At 39.5% G+C, this 21576-nt stretch overlaps 1 protein-coding gene across 3 annotated transcripts in view; it reads right to left on the bottom strand.

Moving 5' to 3' along the window:
• The window catches only part of elf1 (E74-like ETS transcription factor 1), a 53126-nt gene that overhangs the window by 27937 nt on the left and 3613 nt on the right, over positions 1-21576 (bottom strand). For 2 of the 3 annotated variants that reach the window (XM_042492938.1, XM_042492941.1), the window contains exon 1: positions 9974-10277. The exons of the other annotated variant lie outside the window; for it this stretch is intronic. The gene's annotated coding sequence lies outside the window, so the exon portion shown is untranslated. Of the gene's footprint in view, positions 1-9973; positions 10278-21576 lie in introns of those variants that run through there. 3 annotated transcript variants of the gene reach the window in all.

The following is a 21576-nucleotide window of genomic DNA, read 5'->3' as shown; positions in this document are numbered from 1 at the left end:
CAACTCTATGTTATCTCAGTCACATTACAGCCTTCTCCGTCCATGTAGCACTCGAACATCTTTCCAAAATAGTCCTTATCGAGCGTGAAAGCTTTCTACTGTTTACTAAACCTTTTTCCAGCACTGACATTGAACGTGACACACCAGAGAAAAAAGACAAAAAACGAATGGATACTTCTCTACATGCAATGGGAAAGGAGTCTATTGTCTATTTTAGCTATTTTTCCCTTGTTTAAAAAACCTGCATATGTGTGAAAATTTTGGTGGGAAAGGGTATAGCTCTCAGGAAGAAATAAAATGAGTGTTTTTACAAAAATGTTGAATTATTTCTTTAAACTCAATATAAGTTCCTTCAGCTCACAGTGTGTCACACTACAGTTTATTATTTATGATAATGTGTTCTCTGTGTGAGAGGTTAAAACCCCATGAACGATGCTACTTTGCAGCTTTAGCAAAGCCGTTTTTAAGATTCCCGCAGATCAAGCTTCAGTTTAGCAGCTAATAACGACTAAATCAGCTCTTCTCATCTGATCCCCGTAAAGCCTCGCAGATAGGACCACTCACACTGAGACAGCTTAGCCCCTTCAAGAGAGCTTATCTGATTTCACACAATTGGATACTAGGTCAGTGTGGTATTAGGTATCACCGGCCAATGTTTCGATGTAATCTTGAAGCCAGTGAACGTCTGCCCCGCTGCTGGATGTCGGGACAGGAGAGCTGAGTCATGATGTCTGGTGCATACTTCAAACACGGATGAAAACTGTTAAAACCATGTGACTGAACTAACAAGCCTAAACTACAACTCATGAGGTCATGTTTGGATTGCATGCTTTAGCGATTACATCATAACTTGTACTTCAGTCACTTGACATGTTTTTCTGTGACTAAAGTCTTAACTAAAAGTTAAGATTACTGCACTAATCCCAACCATTTTCCTTTAGATTATTTATTTCAGTTGCTGCAAGCATCAGTCAAAGGTTGGTTTCACCTCTTTGGAGAAGTACTGGAGCATGTGCAGGAAGGAGAAGAACAGTCTGGTCAATATTTGAGAAGGCTTTATGAAATATACTCGTTTATGACAGTCAGGCGATGAGGAAGGTGCAGCCTCGGCGCAGGAGATGAGGACAATAAAGTATCTGGCTGCAGCAACAGACAATCTAGTTATATAAGAAAATATTTACATGCTGTTATTGTTTAACCATATTAAGGGACTGTAATAATTATATACGGGAAGTGGGAGATGATATGAGTTTAATGAAATTACTTATTCAGGATACATACATTAAAGACCTATGTACAGGCTAACCTTTGGCTTGTTGCTACTTTGAATAAAGAGGCCTGACAATCCGTCTCCCGAGGGGCCGGGGTTATGTTGTTGGGACGAGAATCACAATGCAAAAACGCAAAGGTAAACAAGGAGTGGCTGTTGCTTAGGAACAAGCAGAGGGAGAGGGCTTGTAAAGTCAGCTGTGTGGTACAAGACAGAGGGAGAAGGTGGGCCTCACTCAGCTCAGCAAAAGGCTGTTTGCGAGGACACGTGTGGAAGAGAAAGCACAACGAGCACAGACGACTGAGTGGATTTTCAACCAGCTGCTGCCTATGCTGCTCTTTTTAGAGGAATCAAAGAAGTGGATTGTAAAAATTGTTTAACATTTTTGCTCAAGCAGACATGGTGACTCACTGAGAAACTGGAGGATAATGTTTTCACACCACTTGTACAACTGCAAAGTTACAGATGAGGTGGCCCCGGAAACATAATGTCAAACACTTCTAATCGCAACGATGTGATAAAAAACAGTGCCGTACTAATGCCGATATGTCTGGTATAAAAGAAGCCTAAGCAAGGCAGCAGTTCGCTTAGCTTAGCATAAAAACTGTATGGAGGGTGCATTTTTTTAAGATGGTTTTTTTTGTCTTTTTGCCTTTATTTTATGGGACAGATTAAACCTGAAATTGGGAAAGAGGACACAATATGCAGCAAAGGGCTGCAGGTCAGAGTCAAACCCACAGTGGCTGCAGCGACGGTCCAAATGCCAAACTCAAGGCTTCAGAACAGGAGTCTACAAACCAGACGCCACAGTAACTTTGTCCATTATTTTTATACACCCTATGGTCTAGATGTACAAAATCTGCCCACCAGCACATTTAAATATCTTAAATTAACACATTAGAGTATGTCTTGTTTGTTTAATCTGTAATCAGCCAAGAAAAAGTGCAGCAAATAACACTCTTTAAAACCACAATGTCCCGCTGTTATGCCTTTCGAGTTTGTATGAATTACCAAACAAGATATAAAGTGTTATCTAGTGCAGTTTCAAGAGTGGTCAGATTTTGTTACCTTTGGAAAGAGCCAGGCTAGCTGTTTCCACTTGTTTCCAGTCTTAATGCTAAGCTAAGCTTACCAGCTGCTGCCTGCAGCTTGATTTTTGATGATCAGATATGAGAGTGGTGTGAATCCTCTTGTAAGCGTATTTCTCAAACTGTAAAAAAAATAAGTTGATGGTCCTCATTAACAGGATCCAGGACCCCACTCACATAGACTTTTATACCTCCCTCCATAGAAACTGTCCATACATCTTGGACTATTATCCCTGCATACTGCGCACATTTGCTCTACTGTGAACTTCTGCACATCCCCCTCATTGATATTTATGCGCATCATGCACCACTATAGAGCTCTCTTTTTGACAGCTATATTGTGCATACTTAATATCTTATAGTACTTTTTAAAATATCTTTGTCATATGTTTAATGTCAATTTTCTATTCTATATTTATGTTCTTGCCTGTTGCAGTACTTTGCCTTATATTCTTATTCCTCTATGTTTATTGTATGTTTAATTTATGCACCAAAAACCAAAGCAAATTCCTTGACACCAAAAACTCAAAAATGAGAATGAAATGTTTGATATGAATGGGGCAGCAGTATTGAGCAGTACTCGTATATGCTATTAAGGTAACACACAAGACGTTTCAGTTTCAACTGGGATTTGCTTGAAGGGCAAATTCAAAAGCAAATGAAGATGCCACTAGAGTTACTATCTGTAAAATCTGTCATTTCTTCCTGCAGCTCTGTGTGTGTGAACTGACATGTTCTGGAGCATTCATCTGTCAAACCTGTGATTCAGCCTCTTGTTTTTCACACATGCTGTCCACCAAACCAACCACATGTCATGACAAATTTTCACAAAAAAAGGCAACTTCTTTGCTAGTAAATGTGGCTCTTTGAGGCTCAATTTAAGCTAAATTAAATGTCACAGCTTCTGCCACAGTACTTTCATTTCTGGTCATTTCACAAACTCACAGGAGGAGGTGATGAGAGGAAAAAAGTGACATTTACATAGTACGAGAGCAAAGCATCAAGGGAAAGGGGGAGAGGTTTCAAGACCAACATAAATAAATTAGGAAATAAATGAACTTTAACTCTGGCCTGCATAAGTAAAACCTTTCCACTCAGACAGGAGTTCAGCAGATCATTGAGAGCTGCAGTCATTATGGGCATGGCCAGTTTTCCATACAACAGCCGGCTGCTGCTGAGACTTCCAGACAGACACCACTGCAGCTGGGTGTCTGGGACTGAAGCCTCCCAAAAACTCATGTGGGAAATCGATTTCCCTCTGAGCCTGGGTCAGAACTTTTTACCAAGTGATACTGCATTAAAGCCAACATCATGTTTAAATTAGCATGAGGGAGTGTGAGGGAGTATTTCACTGACAATGTCAGTTTTATGTTCAAATGCATCTCACAGCCTTTTTCTTTTCAGCCATGTCACCTCAAGCAGGGTTGAACCCACATAATTGGAACGAAAATCACTGCAAATGTAAATACGTAAGCATGTAAATATGTTTTCAGGCTGCTGCATTATATAGTATAGTGCAGTTTGTCATCATATTCCTGTATTTACAAATTACCATACGGTTACAAATAACCGTGCTTCAAACAAAGACAGAGCCAACAGAAAGCTGTAATGGAAATTTTTATGAGGTTCTGCATGCTGCTTTTATCTGGCACAAAATAAACTTGCACCTCAAACCTGCCTCCACCCACACAAGCACTATGGTAGATAAACTTTATCAAGATACATGCATTATCACGATTTCCATCATAAAGCTCAAAACTAATGGAGTTTATTAATACATTTTAAAGTTGGTTGCGAGAACTACAGGGTAATAAAGGGCAAGTCATGTCAGTTCTAAAAATACAATCTCTATTACTAATCTATTACTAACAGAACAGGATTAGTCTGTTGGCCTTATCATTAGCTGATATTTACACTATCCCCTAACAAAAGTCAACTTTTTGTTTTGAAATGTACAAGAAGCATCACTTTTTCGGCATCATCAATGTAAAAAAAATAAAGTAATACTCAGTGTTAACTAAAAAAACGTAAAACTATTAGGCAGAGGTGTGGACTTAAGTGACTTGGACTCAGACTCGAGTCATAAATTAAATGACTTTATGACTGAACTTCTTCAAATCAAAAAAGACTAACACCAGTGACTCATGACATAATTTGGACTTGAGCCTTTTGACTTGACACCCTCCCCCAAACCCAAAGATTAAAAAGTATGTTACTAAGAAAATGTGTGAAAAGTCAGTGCATTTCCAGAATCAACTGACTGTAATGCTTTTAATTTCCAGCAAATCAACATGTTATTCCCCAAATCAGTCAGCATCCAGTCAAGTTGCAGGAAAGAAATATAAAGTGCTAATGTTACATTACTGATACCAAAAAGAAAAAACACAGATTAAAAAATATGATACAAAAGAGAATGTATCTTGCATACAAAAGCTATGGGGTGGATAAGTATGCAAAATGCACAGATCAATAATTACAAATGAGAGCACAACTTCCATCTTCATTCAAAATTTGACTTTCCCCAAAGAGGGGTAAGGTGAGGCAAATAATAGCATAGTTGGCTATGCTATTATTTAGCTGAATGGCTACACAACTTTTTAGCAAAATTTTTTTTTTAAACAAATAAAAACAAATGTTTAAAGCTGTCAGTTTAAATTCAATATATTATTATTGGGGTGGCAGTAGCTCAGTCCATGGGGGATTGACTTCAAGTCCCCATGCAGACCCAACAGGGAGTGTGGACTGGTAGCTGGAGAGGTGACAGTTCATGCACCTGGGAGCTGCTAAGGTGGCCTTGGGCAAGGCACTGAACCCCCAACTGCTCAAGGTGCCTGTCAATGGGCAGCCGCATCCTGTTTGTGCATGCGTCTGTATTTTGGGCCTGTGTGTGTGTTATGTGTAAAATTTTCTCTTTTTGATGAGCGCATTATGACTTCTATGGAACACTGTTGGTGTTGATTCTGTTATAACCCAACAAATTTTATAACCTGATGATTGGTTTTGTATGTAAACATACACACAAAAAAAACTAACAACTATGGCTGTCAAAAAGTGAAGTAAAAAGTCAAACATTCCCTCTTAGATTATATATGTATAGTAGCAGATTTAATGAACTTAGTTACTTTCCTCCACTGAGCATGATACACTGTGTTGAGGCTGCACTTTTCAGTACGATGACCTATTTACAGCCATGTTAAGAGGAGAGCAGCTTTCACTAGCACAGAATCTGTGTCCTGACCAGCATGGTACGTTGCATAACCAGGAGTGTTATCAAAAGGTGTGACCTGATATTCCACATATCATCTCTTTCTCTCTCCAACACACACACACACTCTCTCTCTCTTTCTTTCCTTCTATGTCTGAAAACAGCATTCTTGTCTGCCAGGTAGATGTTATGAGTCGCATACAAGTAGAAAGTGAGAGCTCATGTCTTTAATGGTCTCTTGTGGATTTTAATGAGATAAATTAGAGTGAAAATTTGCAAAATAGTCTCATCAAAAGTGTAATGTGTGCAACTTTGTAGTTTTGTGACATGGAGCGCATTCAGAGTATTGTTACTTCAACGCCTAAAGCAAAAATAAAAATCTCTGAAAGACCTTAGCCAACCCTTGAGTATTTTGGGACATGTTTATAATGACTGAAAAGTCCAGCATTACAACATGTCCTTCTCCGTTCTCAGAAAACAAGTCTGAAGAGAAAGACACATGAGGACTAAAAAGCCACATCACTGCTTCTCAGTTACAAATCAAGATTTTCAGGGCTGGAAGGCAATCTGCCTGGATACAAAAACACTGAGCTTTTTTGGGCGCTGTGTTCAGATGTGAGGATCACAGCTCTGGTTTGTCATGTTCGTCAGAACAACGGGCTGCCAGTCCCAGCTCGCTCTGAGTGTGAGACAGTTGCAATGCGGGAAAACAGTTGCTCAATCGATTTCACTTTATTTATCAAGGGAGGGTTTCCTGACTGTACCTGCAATATATTAACACAGACACACCAGTGGTTCTGACTGGCTGAGTGCAGAGTACCTGAACACAGTGTGTGTGCCTTGCTCAGAGGCACCCGGACAGTAGCCGTTAGGGCAGAGGAGAGTGTTACACATTAACTTTCCCCACCCAGTTATTTCCAGCTGGTCACAGGAGTTCAAACTTCCCATCACAAGCCCACTTATTCAACCTCTAAGCCTCCATCCACTCCAGAAAAAGAGAGCGCTATGGAAATCAAAATGGCACAGAAGAAATGGAGAAACTGACATGGAAACATAATGCAAATCCATCCTTGAGCAATAAAAAACAGCCAAACAAACCACTGAAACAGGATAGGAGCCCTGACTCTGCTTTCTCACATTAACATTTTCCGTCCAAGTTTATGAAAAGATAATGACCATGGGTAAACATGACCTGTGTGTCTACTAGTTTCACTATGAGTCCCCTGGTTGTATGCATCCCCCTCAGAAAATGGGCCAGAAGTAGTGGTAAAAGTGAGGATGAACTGGTAAAAAGAAGTGAAAGAGCGGATATTTCAAACTTAGAAATCTTGTCAAAGAGAAAGAGAGCAGTCTTTACGCAGACAACTTAAACTGACACGTTTAACTGTAATAACTTGTAATACACTACATTTGTGCATTATTATGTAGCGGATACATTAACACGTGTGGTTAGGTGTAGGAACAGAAGGCACTTGCTTATGGTTAAGAAAAGATCGTGATTTGGCCTAAATAACAGGTTTTGATGGCACTATCCCAACTGAAAATGCAGCGATGTCTGTACAAAAAAAAAAGACTTTTTGTGACCCTATCCTTGGTAGACATTCGGCATTATCTAATTAAAAAACAACCACTTTTTGTTGCACTATCCTTGATGGAAACACAGTATTGTGTTGGTAAAAAAAACAACCCTTTTTTGTGACACAATCCGCAGTGTAAACACAGCAACAGGTCTCTACAAAACACCCACATTTGGTGGGTAAAAAGTCACTGGAAACACAGCAAGACTCGTTTTTCTCACCTAAGTGTCACACCAACTCCCATCCACTCAATCAACCCACGACAAAGTCAGCTCATATACTACATCCATTTAGAAATGTTGATATGGAACATATGAAACATGCAAATTTAACATATTGGGGTTTTGCAGAATCGTACAATACCCACATTTCCTTCTGGCAACTGGGCTGTTAAACTACCTTGAGAAGCTTTTTTATTCCGATGATGTAGACTCAGTACAAAATTTTAGTCTGTGCAAATGCATTATATTTGCATTACTGTTGCCTAACGATATGATAGAAAACAGCAGTGCACGCAACTCCAAAAATCTTAAATATTATATAGGGGTGCATAATTGTGCTGAGGATCCAAAAACAAACCGAACACTGGCATTCACAGATAGACAGATACGTTTCTGTTCATTTTGCCAACTTTAAATCAATTATCTGTGAGTGCCGGTATTCTGTTTGCCAAACGATGTGACAACATGTTTTTAAAGAAAGAAATACTTCTGATCCATTGTGTGATAAAGAACAGTTTGTACCTGGCCATGTGAAACTGAATCTGGCTCGGTGTTTATTCAACTCAGGGCATTAAGAGACAGTTTGTACCTGTACATACAATCTTGGCTCTGTATCTCTTCTGTTTGAAGCATGTGCCTGTAACATGAAACTTAATAAATCCTCCATTTTTACATATCTCGGCATGCTGGGACTGTAGTAGTAAACTCCACCCCACCCCACCCCCTCCTCTCGTCATGCACTTCTCTTGCAACGCCTCCGTCATGTTGCCCAAGCCTAATGATCTAATTACAGGCTAAGACTTGTTGACTTTGTATTGAAAGTGGAGCCTACCTGACAGTACGGTCCAGCCCCCCCTTCTCTCAGTCTCTTCATCAGCCTCTATGTCCTCTGAATGGTACACACACTAAACAGTACCAGTTCATCCTCCGAGGAACGACAGCCTCATTTACAATCCAAATCAGGGTGGGCACACAGTATGATGAAAAAGTTAGGCCAAATGCAAACTCATATCTGCTCAAACACAACAGAGCCATTCACTCACTGGGTCATGTGCTGATTCTACAGCAGGTGACAAATACAAATAGAGTGCAAGGCCAATTGATCCAAACCTAGTAATAGTTTAGTCACTGGGCCTAAAGTACACAAATATTTGGTATCTTTGCAGTGATCTGTTCTCAGTTGCCTGTCTTGGGCCCCAACTGCAAGTTACCTCAGACATTACATCAACAAAATCAATACTGAATGCCAAACTGATGAGACAATCACAAGCTTAAGTCTTTTGCATATAACTTTGTTAAGTTTGACCAAAATTGGATGGAAATCTGCACTTGGCTTTTCTATGATAACTGCAGTACACTGTGTCGTATCCTGCAGCAGCATAGATTCAATAAAAAGTGGGTGTGAGAGCTAGATGTTTCTCAAACTGCAGCTGAGTTTTTTCAGTGGTATAGTTTGTGTACAATGTCTTCTGTGGTCCCAAAAAAAAAAGTGCAGAGTAGATTTCTGGTGAAACAGGAAGTGTGCTTTTATCTCTGCTGCACTGAGCAACTTTAAGAAACACAATCTTCCCACATTAAGAAGAATAACTTAACTGGTTGATGGGGGGGGAAAAAATCAACTTTAGGGAAGGTCAGCTAACATGTGCATAAAAGAGGAAGCAAAATACTGTGGGTTTAAACTTCCCTCTCAGTTAGAATGAAGAGCCTGTACTTAACAAGATGAGTAACATTCTGTTCTGATGGCCTGAAGATTTTGATGCATGAAGCGCTGCATGACTGACTGCACGCAGTACCCTGTGAAGAGCAGCAAACCACCGCAGCTTTTGTGTCAACTCCATGCAGCTTTCTATTTTAAAAAACAACTGATTTAGATTTGAAAAGCAATCAGAGATCAGAATCGACATGATGTGTAATTGCTGATTTCTACACCATGAAAAATACATGTGGGCTTGGTCAAGGGGCTTGCAAAACAGTGTTCCCGCCCTTGCTTCAGCACACCATATAAGGCAACAACTCATAAAAGAAAAGCTACAATCAGACATATCAGCAAAAGATCACTCTCGAGATGACAAACGCAGAAATTCAAACCTATTACTTAATCTCATGCGTTGTCAAACTGTAGAAAGTGTCAATTGAGTTTGAGAGAACTGGTTTGATGTGTGCAACTCAACATAAAAGCTTCATAAATAAAGTTCCATTGAGTATTATCAATACTATGAATACTGTTTTGCTGTTTCCTTGAACAAAGTTGGATATAAAGTTTGCTTGGAAGACATTGGGTAGGGAAAGAACAACATGTGCTTAAATGTTAATTGAACTTGCATTAATTTGTTGAAGTTCTCCTTAGAAAACATGTTAAGTGTGCCTATAAAATGCTACAATAAAGCCAAAGGTACATATTATGGTGACCTAACAACCTAGTGGACTGTCCGCCAACAAATACAACTCCCAAATTCACATATATGTTGGCCCGTTAACACAGAAGTATTGGCTTTGACATCTTAAAAATTCTCAGAAACCCACTTTAAACCATTTGATTCTACGAACAAGAACCAACAAAACAAGCAAAGTGTGAAGAGGAGCAGAGGAGGAGAGAACTATTCATCACTAACCTCAAAGACTCAGGATTCGGGTGACAATGTCCATAATAGCAACCGAGCAAGTGTCGATCACAGTAACCAATGAAAATCAAGAGGAAAATAAGCAACAAAAGGCGAAAAGAGGGATAATCCAAGGTGCGTTCAGAGGGGGACAAAGCTGTCTGAAGGTGTGGACCATTGGCTAACCCCACACCTCTTTCTCACAGCGACAAAACAAAACTGGAGAGGAGGGGAGAAACAAAAAAAAAGACAATGCAATGGCTGCTCTTAGAAGCAGAAAAAGGAGAAGTGTAGTGAAGCAACTTGTCCTCTCCCTATGAGTCACGCAGCACTGTCGCCATTGGTAGGGGAGCCCTGAGGCAGGGTGCTTTCACCTGGCCAATCAGCGACGAGTATCTGCCCTAAATGCAAATCCTTTCAGGTGAGTTCTTCGTGTGGCAGGGATTGGACGGGGCCACGGCGGGGGAGGGGAGAGCAGAGAGGTCCAACCAGAGGGCCACACCTCAAACAGCATGAAAGATGATAGACGGGTTTCTCCTGCAGAGGCGGAGGAGTGCTGCAGGTAAACAGTAGGGCAGGTATGCGCTTACTTTAGACTTTGACCACACAATAGGGGCCAGGAACGGTGATTAAAATCTGTATGGCAGCTCTGAAGTAAAGTTCACATCTCTTTGTGCCCCATTAAAACATTTACAGTGAATTGTGAGTCTATCAGTCGTGTCAGGGAGCCAGTTAAGCTGCTGACTTATGGGGGGTGTTGTTCTCACTGCAACAGAAAGCCCCATAAAACAACCTCTACCAGTGGGAGGTACAAAGAAATGAAACTGCAAAGTCGACTGCGTTTAAGTATGAGCAAGTGCTTCACCTCAGAGGCCTGAAATAATCTCTCTTCCTCCCCCTCCTCCTCCTCCTCTTCAAGATTCAGTGATCATGATCATAGCAAAGCTCCTGTTGTGAACATCACATGCAAGTTTAACTCATATATTCATGCCTCAAATTTGGAGGTTATAACAATATGCAGAATGTGTCATGGATCAGTAGCAGATCATTTTCACTGACACATATCTTGTAAAGTTCAGTGTACGCAGATAGAACTGAGACTTGATAAGAATCTTTATCAGAAATGACTCAAGCAAACAGGAAGTGGAGGTCTGTGGTGAGTGTTGAGCACGCTGTGTCCTCACTCTCTCGTCTGTGCATCAATTTGTACACTCAAATAAGCCCCATGTATATTCAACAGAGGCAAGAGTCAAATATTTAAATAAAACCTGGCTCAAATTGGAATTGTTGGGAAAGAACGTAAACATAAACAAGCAGGACATGGAGATTGATATTTTACAAATGAACCCATTAAACTCAATTGCAACTGCGGAGGGAGTCTGTTTGTCACGGACGCCCAAATCGCCCTCTCAGTCTCCACCGAGTGCTCTCATCATCACATTAATTCTTCCTGGCCTCCATTCAGTACAGTTCAGCTCCGAGTAGAAAGCAGCTGTTTGCCTCAGAGCAAATTGATAGCCTTGCTGTGAGGAAAAGTTACACCAAACAAGCTCCATTTATCACCGCCTTTTGGAAATACCGTGCACAACCCCAAAACTTCGAAGGAAACTGTTCATTCTTGTGATATCAACTCTTGCAGTCCTGCTGAAATCCAGGACAACTATGTAAACATACGAAAACACACACATGCATGTGCACAAGCAAATTTGATTCCATGTCACTCCCCTTATGTAAGCCTTACAGATGATCCAAATCTCTGTTTAAACACCAAAGAGTTTTAAAACAGCGAGGCTGAAAGGAGTTGTGTACATGAAACACAATATTGGAGGTGTATTGCAATTACGTTATCAACAGGCTCTTTGTTTAATCTTTTTATTTTTTTTCCCTTATTCTAAGTCTTGAAATCCCATTTATACATTCACACAGTTGATCTACTCTGAAAGAAAGCCATCAAAGGAAAAGGAAACATTTGTGATAAACTGAGGTGATATTTTAGAGCTGCTGTACTGAGCTGTGACTGTAAGCTTTTAGATTCAAATTCTGCATATTCTTTACAACATTTGAAAAGAAAAAAAAGCTGTAATGAGACTGTGCTGCATTCCAGCGATCTGTTAATTGTGGGTAATCAGCTGTGTCGGAAAAATATTTCCCTGACAGAAAGTCTCTTAAAAGGAGCAAACAAATATATTAGATGGCAAGGAATTGAAAGCACTTCATGACTTTCCTTCAATGAATACTAAAGAGCAAATATTACTCCTCTGTGTTTGCTAGTATCTTCTGAGCTGTCCTTGTAGTTTTTGGTTAGAGGAATTGCAGTAACATGAATCAATTAAATGTTCACACATGTCCTGCTAAGGTCTCATGTAGCGAGACAGAGCGAGAATATCCACCTGCTCATGACCTATAATTATGTGTAATAGGTACTGTATATAGGGCAGGGTATCTCTTCTGAGCTCAGGATACCCCACGCTGCAACCCAGAGAACTCAAAGGATCCTCCGCCAAACACAACAGCAATCCCCCAGAGGTCTTGTGTCTGTGCCTCGACAGTCAGGGTTCCCACACATTTTCAAAGGCAAATTTTAAAAACTTTACAATGACTTTTCAAGGAGCCATGATACCTTTTTTTCCTCCCAAATTGCTCAGTGTTTGTTCAAACATATCAGATCCAAACTCTCTTCATGCATAGATTTAGCTGTAGCTGGCATACATGGAGGGAGAGACGAAACACTGGGGGAGAAAATGAAACGTACGTGATGGTAAACAAAACATTTTCACATGCCAATGCATATTAGAGGAACTTTACATCGACAGCTGCCGGGAATAAATTTGCCATTATTTTACATTACATAGAAGATTGGACTAACTGTAAGAATTTCATTACATGCTAATCTATTACTGTTCCAAAAATTTTCAATGATATTTTACGAATTCCATTACTTTTTCACAATGGATTGACTCTTGGTGAGGGATAGACAGAGAACATCTGGGGTACTGGTACACCCCACAGATGCTTGATCATATTGGGATTTGGGGAATTTTGGGAGCCAGGTCGACTCCTTAAACTCTTTGTAACAATCCATGGGCCTTTTCTGAGCAATTTCTGCAGTGTTGCGTTGCATATTGTCCTGCCGGAGGGGGCCACTACCATCGGGGAGTGCCGTTTCCATAACAGGGTGTACATCGTCTGCAACAGTGTTCGGGTGAGTGGTGTGGTCATGTAACATCTACGCTAATGCCAGAACCAAAGGTTTCACAGCAGAACACTGCATTGCAACAAGATGATCAATGTTATTCCCCTCAGCTGTCAGTGGTAATGTGTGGCTGATCTGTATAAATAGACACATCTGATGTTCAGGCAGAAACTGACACTGGATTGTTAGAAAATCACTGCTCAAAATGTGGTATGAATTGAACAGAAAAGCAGCAGAAAATGTTACACCAGACACACGTCTGTGCTCTTTGGTTTACAATGTTTGAAGAGCCACATTCATGCAGTCACATCTAGACTAAACTGCAAAGCCTCATGAATATGAATAATGTGTTAGTGTATTTTTATTGAAAATGGCAAAAAAGAACTGTTTGCACTTATTCTCTCCAAAGAATTTACAATCCTTCCAATTATCCTCTGTAATACTGAACGCAAACTCACCCACATTTGCGCAGCAAATCACATCCACACTGGGGAAAAGCAATAAAAGTGAAGATGTTCAAATTGCTGGTGCTTTAACACATGTCAGTGGGATACAATTAAAATCAGCCCACAGTGTGAAAACACCAAAAGCCTGTCTCACCAGTGCATCGTGCTCTTGCCTTATATTTATGAGGAGTATTATATTAACTGAAGCAAAAAAAAAAAGCCTTGATGAGTAAGTGCAGAGCCATGTGACCCTCACTGAAAAGACACACCTTTCCTTTGCAGCTGAAGAATGAAAAAACTCTTTTGTACTAGTTCTGCACAACAGAGGTCGACCAACAGGAGGTGGCTTCAAAGGCTGCAGTATGTCCCCATTAAAGGGCAGAGCAAAGCAATACTGTGCATCACAAAGCTGGAGTGGCTGACGTCTGTTTCAGGGAATCACCTCTAACCCAAAAGAGGGACATTATCACTAAATGCATGCTGTTAATCTCATTGCTTGTTTATCCAAATGTCAATGCAAATTTGAGCTGCTATATTCCCATTTTAATACCAATATTGATAATATGATACTGTATTTCCAGTAGTGGAATGTAAATAAGTACATTTATTACAGTACTAAGGTCATTGTACTTTATTTGGGTATTTTCTTTTGTTCTGCTTTCTACTTTTACTCCACTACATTTCAGAGGGAAAAACTGTACTTTTTACTGTGTGTTTGTGTGTATGTGTATGTGTGTGTGTGTGTGTGGTGTTTTTTTAATAATAATATATCTCTATCATGATATATTATCATATCTATCGTGAGCTTTTACTTCTAAAAGTTTAAGTACTTTTTCCTGGTTATACTTACTTTTTACTTAAGTAACAATTCTAGTCTTGCAGGACTTTGAAAATACAGTATGACTAATGCTCACTGCATTTTATATTTTCCTCTTATTTGAACTTGATTTATATGACACACTTCATCAATGCATGCCCTACATTTGCACCTGACAGACCACTCCACTATGACCTGCACTCAAAAAAAAAATCCCTATCACTCAGTAAGGAGTTATTTTGGAGTGCTGCAGACTCATAAAACCTGACAAACATTTTGGAACAATCCTTGACAAGATGAGATATGGGAGCCTTTGGAGGACGCACAGAATTATTTGTGTAGCTTGGAGGTCATCTGATGGCTGCTCTCACTGCTAAAATACAGAGCAGGGAGGCTTTCGGCCTCGGGACATGAGTGCATCCAACAAGAAACACAGAGTGAGGTGAACGAGACAGCAGCGAGGCTTCATAATTAACCCCACTGAGATGGACAAAGAGTTACTGTAGGTAAAAACACTCAAAACAGCATCTGTGTGCCAGCTGGTTGAGGTCAGACTCCGTTGTTGCAACAATCTGGTTTACTCAATAAGCTGACAGTTGATTGCGCTATGAAAACTTCATCATTCTCAGACAGTGGCCATACTGAACTGGAACTGGATCGAACATGATTCACAGTGCTGACTGAGTATGACTATAGTATGACATGCAGACCTAACAAAGAGTTGTGTAGGTGTGCAGCCATAAAGATGACAATGCATTCAATGTGCAACAGCTCATCCAACCGTCTGTAAGTGATTCGACAGCAGCTGGAAGCAGAGGGTGATGCACAGCCCTATAGCAGAAGTTATTCAGTGTGCTATTTGATTTTAAGGTCTGTTTTTACAGCCTTGCCAGAATATTATATGAATACTCTGAAATAAAAGACTGTGCAAAACTGGGAAGAAACAAATAATCCCTGGACCAGATTTAAAACTGCATTACTTTGAGGCAGCAGAAACAAGCTGTAAAAGCAGCATTGACATTTATCACCTTCACGGTTGGAGGGAAATTTGTTAGCAAACAGATAGAGCTACAAGCAACATGAACATTCATTTGGAGCAGTGTATCTGGCCATTTGATTTATGCAAGTCCAAGATTTTCTCTTGTGTTGCTCCTACCAACTCCTGAAGGAAATATCTGACTCTAAAGCTAAATGCTCAACTATGTTCACCAGCTAGTCTCTAAGCCGGGAGTGTGCAGTGAGTTTTTGTGATAAATAAAGCTTCCTGCTGGAAACAATGCTGATGAGAGCAGTAAAACTGTATCAGAGTGGTAAATCTATCAATCTATGACCTAAAATAATCTGTAGAGATGACGGGACCTGCAGAGTCAGGTAATAATTATGTTTTAAAAACACTCATTTGATCCATGGTTAGCACAAAAAAATACTGATTACAGCAGCTTTAACAGTAAATTATTTGGGAGGCATTAGTAAATTGTTTTATGCATTAAAGGAATACTTTACCAACAAAATGACAATTTGCAAATTAATTAGTCACCTTGAATTTGTGAAGAAAATTGGATTATTTTTCTCTATTAACTCCACAACAAATATTTTGATTAACAACAGCAACACTATATCAAAACATAATTACAAACACATCATTTACAAACTCACTCACTCAGTACCTCCCAAATACATGCATCCGAAAAAAAAACACTTAGTAATGGAGTCTGGCTTTGAAGATAGGCTTCATAAGTTTCACTTTCAGGTCCATTTTACCATTTTCATTGAAAATTCATGTGTTTGGAAAAAAGTGAGGATGCGTCTGATAAATGAGCCTTCAGTGAGAGTTTGTAAATTGTTTTGATAGAGTAGTTTTGCCATAGTTTTGCTGCTGTTAAACATGTTTGCTAGCCTATCAATATATCAGTATGTTTGCCATTTCTTTACAAAGTCAGTGTAATACAACATGACTGTGATGCACAAATGGTCATTTTGTGTATGTAGTATTCCTTTAACCCTTTAAATCCTGAGCAATTAGGCATGATTTCTCTCAGAAACATGAAAAGAAGGCAACAAGCAATTTAACAAGAAAAGCCCCAAAAACTAGAAGGAAATTAGTCACAGTTACAAAAAATTCTCTGAAAATTAGAAAAAAAAGGAAAAAAGGAAAAAAACAAAAAACGAACAAGAAAATGTCCTTAAGAGAGTGCTAAAAAATCTGTTGCATAATCTTGAATATATTTATAAGGGTTAGTCATGCTTGTCTGACCATTTTATCCTGTTTTTTCCCCCCAGATAAAATCTAATATTTCCTGAGGTTTAATGCTTCTCAAAGGTGATTTCTATCCAGGTCTTAAACGATTAAATATGGTGCCCTGGCCAGCAGTTTGAGACCCCTCGTCTCTACTAAGGGTTAGGTGGAGTTCAGCTTATCTTTTGGGTGGATTTACATGAATCGGTTTATAATTCAACATACAGCAGCTGCTGAACAGATAAGCAGCAGCTAGCTGTTGTAGCAGCATTGGTTCTTCTGCTGCTGAATCCACATACAGACTGAAACTCATTAATTATTAAAAATAGGGAGCAAGCCAACAATCCAGATCTCCACATCTCACCTCTGTGGGCTGTAACAGCTACCTGCAGTGAGATACCTGCGGACAGCAATCATTGCTACGTCACGTCACAAACCACATAACTGCTGTTTCTCATACAGACATCTTATCATAAACAATCAACTGAGGTTTGGAAAAGTCCATCTGTGTCACACAAGCTGATTCAGGGCCAAGAGCATGCCTGCTCCAGCAGTTTCTAACCTGAGAGCTCAAGTTTATCTCAAGCTCATTATTAATAAAATGCCATGAGGCCCTAAGAGCACACTGCTCTGTCACTCAGGGCCCAGATTATAATACCCATTGGCTGCATGCAGTTAAATTATTCAACAAGCCAGAGGACTGCCTGTCACTCGGAAATTAACCCAAAAGATAAAAATAATAATAATTTCTCTGATGGTGAAGACAGACAACTGCCTCTCAGAGGTTGTGATGAGCTGCCAGAGCTCACTGCAAAATCCTGTCAACCCTGTCTTCACTTATATTAGTCACATTTGTTGAAAGAGTTTGTTGAAAGTTGAATGAGGGAAGATCATTTGGCTTTTTCGAGCAAAGCTCACTCTTTGAATCCAAGCACCAGTGGCTGAGCTGACTCATGAAAGGCCTCCTCCGTGAACCACTCACTGCTACCTCATTAGCTCCAAGAGACATGAAAAATGACAGGGTGAAATATCATTATGCACCAAAGTTGCAGGCTTAGCCAGTTTCTATTTTTGTGAGGAGCTACTCTGTGTGGTCAAACTACAGTAAGCTCGAACATTACAACCGAAAGCCATCACTCCTTAATGTAATTACACATACATCAGTGGTACAGCCTACTACACTGTGAGCTTACATGGACCTCATAGGGCACCATAAAATATCAAAGTAATGTGGTTAACTAATCTCATGATGTCAACATGCTGCCGAAGTGTACATGGTAGACTCTGATTCATCTTTCTCTTGCTCTCCCTGCAGACAAAGTCATATGTTAAAGTCGAGTGTTTCTTACTTTCCCTGGTATCTGAAGGATTTCAGCTTCTTCAGACAAACATAAATGAATGGGATCTCATATTTCCATTTAAAGCAATACTGGCATTTAGGGAAATACACGTATTCACTTTTTAGCCAAGAATAAGTTGAGAAGATCAATAATCCTCTTAAACATGTTCAGTATGAACATATGAGAACCAAATAGGTTAGTATAGCATCAAGGCTAGGGGTGCAACATCTATCTATCTGAATCAATAGTTAGTGATCAACGATCCAATATTATTGATGCAATGTGAACACCGATACATTCCATCATCTTTAAGATATGCCTTTATTTGAACATTTCTATTTCATGTCCATGCCACACATCTGTCCAAATGCACGGCCTTCTGAAGCATTCGGACAGTGTAAACATCCTAGCACAAAAAAATAAAATAAAGAATCAATAAATTGTAGTGATGAAAGTTGCGATTTATAATCATAATAAAGACTGGAAACAGGTACAGACAGCTAGCCTGGCTCTGTCCAAAAGTAAAAATGTATTTTAAATGATCTAATTTAATTAAACAAATTAATAACGGAGGTGCAAAAGAGCTAATTTAGGAGGTTTACGGGCAGATTTTGTCACCTTTCGACAAGCTTTTCCCTTGATTTCAATCTTGATGCTAAGCTAATTAGCATACTGTACAGACATCAAGTCATCATATATAAAGTCAGCACCTGGTTAGCTTAGTTTAGTTTAGCTTAGAGCTTAAAGAATAAAAACAGATGGGAATAGCAAGCGCACATCTATTGAAAGGTGAAAACCACACCAGCATCAGAACGAGAAAACTTTGGAAATATGTGTGTGTGTGTGTGTGTGTGTGTGTGTATAGAAACATCAGGATAGCAATAAAGACTCAGGTAGCCAACACACTCCACAAAGACATAACTTATCATTGACAAGATATGACAAGATATTAGGTGTGAATAATGAGCTTTATGCCTGCAGGCAGATTTTGTTACCTTTGGACAGAGTTCAATAGCTGTTTTCATCTGTTTCCAGTCTTTGCGCTACGCTAAGCTAAACTCACTATTTGCTGGTAGTAGCTCATGAGTGATATCACTCTTTTTATTTATCCCTTGGCAAGTGTATTTCCCAAAATCTTGAGCTTTTTCTTTAAGTAAAACTGTAATGCTTTAAATCAAATATAGTCTGTTCTCACTTGAGTATCAACACAAACGTTTTCTTATTGCCTCAGTTCTTAATTTTATGACAAATGGATAAATAAATCCATTACATCACTGAAGGCAGTATTTTTTGTGGCTTTTATCAGTTTTTTTTCCTCCTGTATGCCTCTGACTGATTTCCCAAAACTAACTTTTACTACCTCATTTATATCACAGCTACACACTTAAAACACAAAGTCAAGCCCTCTTTAACATGCTAAAAATAGCACGACAGAAACCCTGCATTACATCATGTCAATGCAGAGAATCATGGAGAAACTCAGGCCTGATGACTCGTCCAGGTCACATGTCTGTGACACAGGCAGCATGAGAGCAGAACGAGGTTACAGGTGGAATTTCCCTCGTCTCTCCTTTCTCTCTGACGTCATGTCCAGCGGCAGCGGTTCACTGCTGCCTAGCAATCAAACATGTCTGCCAAGGTGATATTCAGGTGTCAAAAGCCTGAGGTGGTGAAACGGCAGCATACAATTAAGGAACTTTACAAACAGCAGTTCCCCTGTGCGCCCTCAACAGAACGCAGGCCGGTTTGGGGTGTTTTTTTTCAACACGTGAAAAAGGGAAGTTCGATAGTTTTATTTCTCTTTTCACAAGTCGGTTCCTGCATTTGTGCAAGTCATTTGAGGTGTCAGCCATCTCATATGATTGTTTGTTTAGTCGAAGCATATGAACATTGCCATCTTGTGGTTATTTCTAAGGCACCAATTACACAAAGTTACACCTAAGGTAGGATTATTACATAAAGATGAGGGTGGCCTCAGGAAGTGTTAAGCAAGCAAGTAAACTTTATCTGTAGATGCATGCATGGACACTTAATATTAAAGTATTTTTTAAACCTGGATGAACATCTGATTTATTGTACAGCAATAAGACACCTTTTGAAATATTTAAACCTTGGAAATGGGATTTCTTTCAAAAACATGGAAAAAAGGCAATGAACCACTTGGTAGGAAAGCCCAGCAAACTGCAAAAAAAATGACCTAAAACTTGAAAAGGCTCGATAAAAATAGAAAATTATCAAATACCTTGGCAAAGATGAAGAACAATATATTTAGAATTATGATAATTAGATATTTAAATAATTAGATGTTTGAAAAAAATACTATTAGAATAAAGATTTATCATTTCTTTTTTTCAGGTTGTTTTCTGTTACTTTTGTCTTTCTTTGCTAATTTCATGTAATTTTCTTGTAACTTTTTACAAATTTCTTGCTAATTTTGGGGCCATCTCTTGTTAAGTTGCTCATTGCCTTCTTTCTCTGTTTTTGAAAGAAATCAAGCCAATTTGCTCAGGTTCCAAAAGATTAAACAATTCCACATTAAGAGCTGGAGGTAAACCTGTTTTTACAGATTACCCCATATGCCAACTTGCAAAAGATTCCCTGTCTCTTGCAAGGCCTCTCTGAAAGCTTTTGTGAAACTGGAGTGCTGCTTTCTAAATAGGATAAAAGCTCAGATCTTCTTTTTGTGTAGCCAAATCAATATCCAGCAGCCCATTAAGGTAGGCGGGTACGTCTTGGGCAAGAAGAAGTGTCTAATGTCCGAGGAGCTCCTCGTCACTGAGGGGAGAACAGCACCCGACAGCTCTCCATTATTGCCCTCGGTCATCTTTGCACTCCACAGACTGCTGATGGTGACATCACTGTCACAGGATAAGACGGCTACCGGGAACTGGTTCAGCCTCAACCACACAGTCTTGTATCTGCAGTGTGTGCACAAACACACACATCACTCACAGCCAGGGCAGCATTAAAGAAGTATTTCACTGATACAAAGAGGGCCCTCACATAAAACTAAGCCGTCTATAGAGTGCCCCAGAGATGATGTCTTTCTGTAGGCCCACCCAGAAGCTAACGTCACCCTGATTCCCTCATCAAAAAGCAGATGGGATTTTTCCATTGGATTTTGGATCATTGCAGAAAAAAAGCTCTGCAGTACGTTTATGATACTTTCATGTTTTGTTCAGAAAGATAATCTTCACAAATGAACGCCGCTTTCAGAATTTTTGAAGCCTTAATGCAATTGCCAGAAGCAAAAAGCTTTTGCTCGGCTAAAACCAACTTCACCGTGGTTGGGTCACCACAGCTACAACACTGTAAAGCCGTATTTGGTATGGTTGAAGTGATGACGTTTCTTAGTCTTATTTAGCTACTTGTTAGCAACCATCTTTTTTAAGACATAAAATCTTCAAGTGGAGTATTTACTGATGTATTTTATGTTGTAGAACAAAACATGAAAGTCTATAAAGCTTATTAAAGACTTTATTAAAGGCCTCTGTCCAAAAACCCACTGACTCTGAGAAGAGGGAACAGGAGGTGCTCAAATGTAATTAATTTTTAGTTTTAGGACTCACTGCTGGGGTTCCCT

The sequence above is a fragment of the Plectropomus leopardus genome, chromosome 9 (genome assembly GCF_008729295.1).
Source record: "Plectropomus leopardus isolate mb chromosome 9, YSFRI_Pleo_2.0, whole genome shotgun sequence".
Classification (NCBI taxonomy): Eukaryota; Metazoa; Chordata; class Actinopteri; order Perciformes; family Serranidae; genus Plectropomus; species Plectropomus leopardus.
Note: the sequence above shows the minus strand (reverse complement) of the source record. Positions and strands in the feature narration are given on the sequence as shown.